Source organism: Bactrocera tryoni, unplaced genomic scaffold, assembly GCF_016617805.1.
Source record: "Bactrocera tryoni isolate S06 unplaced genomic scaffold, CSIRO_BtryS06_freeze2 scaffold_11, whole genome shotgun sequence".
NCBI classification, from domain to species: Eukaryota; Metazoa; Arthropoda; class Insecta; order Diptera; family Tephritidae; genus Bactrocera; species Bactrocera tryoni.
In genome coordinates, this window is record NW_024395824.1 from 21491783 (window position 1) to 21497628 (window position 5846).

General features: G+C 35.9%; 1 pseudogene; it reads left to right on the top strand.

Annotated features, from left to right (window-relative positions):
* The first annotated feature begins 53 nt into the window (after positions 1-53).
* On the top strand, positions 54-2748 carry LOC120779868 (annotated as a pseudogene).
* Positions 2749-5846: the final 3098 nt, after the last annotated feature.

Sequence of the window (5846 nt, forward strand, 5' to 3'; positions counted from 1 at the left end):
TCCTGAAGTAGACTATTCATCACATTCGCTAATTACGATTGATAGTATGGAAAATGAATGTCAATATTGTCATGCTTTTAAATACAAAGGTGAATCGGCCGGTTTATGTTGCACATCTGGAAAAATTTTTCTGCCATCACTAAGTCCGCCACCAGAACCTTTAAAAACGCTATTAGCTGGAAACACATCTCAATCAAAGTTATTTTTGCGTAAAATCCGTAATTTTAATTCTTGCTTCCAAATGACCTCTTTTGGAGCAACAAAAATTGTTCATAATGAATATGGTCGCAATTTTGAATCTACATTCAAGATTCAAGGTCAAGTGTACCACCACATAGGTACATTGCTTCCAATGCCGATCCAAAATTCTTACAAATTTACTTCATGGGCTAGGGTTGTCGAAAAAATATCGATACATCGATATATCGATATAATTTTTTCAATGTAACAATATTTTTGAGCGATATTTATTGTTTCGATATATCGAGGTATCGATATAATATTATAAGTATTGAAAAGGTATAAAAACGATATTTTTATGATCAAAAAATTCTGAATTCTTTTTTATAACAAGAAGAAGTTTAATCCAAACAAATACTCCTCTGCATTACTCCCACAAATTACATAAAGTAATAGAAGCGTAATGCAGAGGAATATCAACCGCCCCAACTTCACTCAATAGGCGAAAGAGGAGAAAAAGAAAACATCTTTTCCCGCGTTTTTTACCAAAGGATTATGGGCTCACTGTTCATCAATTATTCTTCTTAGAAATTCACAGTTTCAACTGAATACTAAATTCGTAGTTTCTAGAAGCGTCACTTATTGTTCAGACGCCAAGAAGAGTGCAAGTGTTCAAAAATTAGCTTCAATAAATAATAAGTACAAGTGTTGGCTTTAATAAAAGTAATCTACATTTTTACAACATAGGAGTGAAAAACAGTGAATACGGAAAACAACAGTGCGCCATCCCACGATGAAATAAAACAGTTTTTATATCTTTTTTCTCAAATACAACAAGTGAAGTTTAAGTCTACGAAACCGGATCGGACCCGCATTTTTATCCGGCCAAGGACTGTCAACTCGGCAGAATTTCTGCCGTTACAACAACAACAACAACATAAAATTGTTATATTATCTTTTTTATTTTTAAATGTTATTTTATTATTTATTTCTCTTTACAGATAACTGGCTTAATGGAACAACGATATGCCACTACCAAAGCCATTGTAAAACGAAAATTAAGTGAGATAAATAATATTGCTTTAACAAGTGATACATTAACTCTCATGAACTCGACACGAAGTTTCATCGTAGTATGTAACAGCGCATTTTCTTAACACAGCAAATAACTGCACTCCTGAATCTGAACATGAGATGGTGACATTGACAGCACGAAGAATGTATCAGGTAAGTAAAGTATAAAATAAATTCCTCAAATTAAAAAAAAATAGTATGTTATAAAAAATTTCATAAAGTGGACTAATATTGGTCTTCTTTCCTGTAGGCACACACTCCTGATTATATAAAAGAATGCTTTGAAAATATTACCGATGAGTTTTCAATGGAAAAGGGTTGCATCTTATCAATTACCACTGATGGTGGTGCTAACAGGGTGCTGCAGTGAAGAAATTTTTGGAAGATGGAAAAAGAATTCCTTGCATGGTACATTTGTTGAATTTAATAATGGATGGCGCAACAAGAGATAATGCACCAGTTCTTCAAATTTCCAATCGGGTCAAAGCCATTGTAACATATTTCAAACAATCTGTGAACGCAATGGATGATTTGCGAAGAGAACAAAAGGGACAAAAGAAAGAGGGAGAAGAACTAACACTTATACAATCAGTAAGCACAAGGTGGAATTCTTGTCTTGATATGTTGGAAAGATTCAATACATTATCAGCTATTGTGGCTAAGATTTTGGCAACCAGGCGGAACGCACCTGATATGATAACTTCTTCAGAGTTAGGTGTCATACGAGATCTGATAATATTGCTTACCCCATTTAAGCAAGCTACTGAAGAAATTAGCGGCGATCAGTACGTGACTTCAAGTTTGGTGATTCCCATTGCAAACTTACTTCAGAGAGGCCTTGAACAAGTAAAACCTTTCACCGAATTTGGTATTGCTGTTCAGAAGAGTTTGCTAAATTTAGTTATTGCAAAACTAGATCCACTAGAGCGACATTTACATCTGGCCAAAGCAGCAATTTTAGACCCACGCTTTAAGCGTATTCATTTTAGTTCAGCGCTAGCTGTTTCCACTGCAATAACCGAACTGTCAAAAGAAATACGTTTAGAACATAGACGTAGAGGACAACTTTCGCCTGAACTCAGACCAACTCGCACTACCATAATTCCAAACTCCAAAAATTCTTCGCCGTCGTTGTGGTCCGGACATGAAAAAATTATGATAGATATTGCTGCAGCTTCAGCAAACTCTTTACTTTCAACTTCAACCAGTGATGGCATGCCTAGCGAACTAAAGCAATATCTAGATCAGCCTATAATTCCCAGAAAAGAGAATCCCACAAAATTCTGGTTTGATTGTCGTCATTTTACCCCAGTCCTTTCCGACATAGCTCTAAAGTATTTGATATCGCCTGCGTCCTCGGTTTCCTCGGAGAGAGTGGCATCTGCTGTGAATCTCGCAGTACCCAATAATAGAAGTCGGCTTACAGCCGAGCACGTAAATCCAAGAGTTTTTTTATGTCTGTATCAGATAAATATTGGTTTGATTAATAAATAATTAATGTTTTAATTGTTGTTCTTGATTTATTAAAAATTATGTCTATTGGTTAGTATTTATCTAGTAAGGTAAGATGATTAAAGCAGATTAGGCCAAATATTTTTTTTGTCATATCATACCGATATATCGATATTTTTAAATAAAAATATAAACGTCGATATTGATATATTCAAAAATGACCGATACAATATATATCGATATTTTTTCCATTTCCGACATCCCTATCATGGGCGATGAGGAAAAACAAGCTAATACTCGCTGTGCATATAATCGTATAGAGCAGATAGAGGAGCGATCGTTGAAATTTTGGAAACGTTCTTGCAAAGCAATAACCAATTAGTACGATTATTCAAGTCTCTTTCGAACAGACTGCAAAACGACAACTGCGTCATTGTCATTGAAGCGGACAAAGTGCCTAATAGAGGCACATATAATGTTCCAACTGTGAATGAAGTTGCTGTTGTTATGGCTGATGATCCAACTGAACATCGAGATGTACGTATACAACGCAGAGATAACACAGTACAAATAATTCAAGACAATCATCGTTCCTATGATGCACTGCAGTATCCGTTGATATTTTGGGACGGAGAAGATGGATATAATTTAAATATTAAACAGAGTAATCCAACTACAGGTGAAGTTCTGACCAAGAAAGTTAGTGCAATGAACTTCTATGCATACCGGTTGATGATTCGTGCTAATGAAGATAATAACATTCTCCGATGCCGACAGCTATTTCATCAGTATGTTGTCGATATGTATGCGAAAATTGAAAGTGAGAGATTACGATACATTAAGTTTAATCAAGCAAAACTTCGTTCTGAGGAGTACGTACGTTCATTTGCGTGACGCCATTATTGGTAACGTAGATGGAACAAATAACATTAACAATATCGGCACCACATATATTCTTCCATCATCATATACTGGTAGGCCGCGCCATATGCAAGAATATATTCAAGACGCCATGACTTATGTACGTACTTACGGTCGGCCAGATGCATCGCCACGATATCACAACACGCGTGTTCAAACAAAAAATAAAATCTTTAATAAATTTAATTACACATCATTCAGTATTTGGCGAAACACGTTGCTGGCTTTATTCTGTAGAATGGCAAAAACGAGGGTTGCCACATGCACATATTTTGATTTGGTTAGTAGATAAAGTGCGCCCAGAATAAATCGACCATATTATTTCAGCGTGTTTAGTGTAGTTGATTTAAAATTATTCACACACCACCACTTTGTTAATAAAACACGGCAAGTGCAATTTATGTTTAAATTCCTTTTTATTGAGCAGGTAAGAAACATGAAACTTATAATATAAATGCCGAATATAAATATATGCACTAGATTAGCAATAGAAGAGACAATGTCCAGTTTCAGAACCGTGAAATAATGTTTTTTGCAAAAGTAGCCCGGTGGTTACTGATGGATCGATGGCTTGACGTACATAGCTCTGGTGACTCGAATTAACGTAGCACTCAGGATCGGTGAATAATCGGAAAAATCGTATGTTGACGCGACGCAGTGTAGAATATGTTGATGGTCGAATTGTTGACGTGCGAATTGTATAGATTGAATTAAATCTGTTTTCCCGTTGCCCATCCTTTTTGTTGAGTGGGTTGGCGTACAGATGTGTTGAGTTGTGCTGTAGTGTCATCAGCTGAGGTGAATTGCCCCGTAGCATTAGGATGCGCCAGTTTTACCCAGTAGAGGGGATGGATGCTTAACTCATTTAAACATCTTGGGCCCCCTAGGCGAATATTTTGCCTAGTTTTGTATGTAGTCAAGAAACATGTAATTCGGCTTACTGTAGCCGAGGGTGCAGAGTATTTGCTGTAAGAAGCGATTTTGGTTTTAATAGAAAATTGTATTTTTTGTAAATATTGGTGCTTGAGGTAGTAATTGCTTTTGCGTGTTTTGACGACTTATTGTATTATTATAGCAAAAAAAAATTGGTTTTGTGTATTAATTTGTTAGCGATTATTTACAATTTCTTATTTTATCGGTTTCATACACCGGTTGTTTATTAGTTGCCTTTTTTATATGATCGGCAATAGTATGCATTTTATTTATTCTCGGCTTATGAAGGATAGTAACACCACGCCTGGCTCAGGTATGGCCAGAATGGGTACTCCTTAGCCCTGGAGTTAGGACTGTGATAATAGAGGGATCTTGCGAGAGAGTGGCCGTGAATGGAGAACGGCTTCGATTCATAGTGAGAAAATTTTTCATAATTTATTAATGCTTTGTATAGTTCATTCCCATTAATCACCAATGTGAGGAGCGCTTATGTAGATGTAGATAATTTTATTATACTGTAAATATTGATAATATTTAAGTGTGTATGCACTAATTTGACAAGTAGTAGCTCGCCAACGCTCTAAGATTTGTTTAGAAATGGTTTTTTTTGTTTTCATTATTGGCGAAAGTGATCCTGCGGGGTCGAAAGGTTACGAACATATATTTGTGTTTTTAGAAGAGGTTGTCATAGGGGATCTGACCTTGCTTTTTCTACCTTTATGTGGGGTATTGCAAAATTGTGGCTCTGGTGGTTGTCGTACGACGTACCGGCCATTATTTGATCGAGTAGTTGTGGCTTTAGAAAAGCCCTCACAATACTGATCTTTTAGCGTTTTAAATTTCCTTAATTGTGAATTAAGGTATTTATTTGTATTTTACTCAACTTGAGTTGGTATGGTTGTAACTAGTTCGGTAACTAGTCCACTTTGTGTTTCGCTGTGCAGCGTTTGAACTTTTTGTGCCTTTGAGCAACATGGTGTCTCTTGGTAATTTTTAGTAAATTGGCTTTCGGAATTTACCTTTGTAATTAAATCCGTGGTTCTTGATTTATAAGCGCTTTTATAGGGTGAGAGGGGAAATCTGTTACAATGAAGCATTGAAATGTGTCTTTTGTGCTAATATGAGCAATTAAATTTGCTTTTGCAATGATTAAGATTGTGTGAGTGGGACAAGCAGTTTGTACAGAGTCTTTTTGATCTGACAAAGTTGTTCCTTTCATTGACTTTCAATTTTTTAAACTTCTCGCAAGTTTTAAGCTTATGCCCCCTTGTGCATAGTTCGCATGA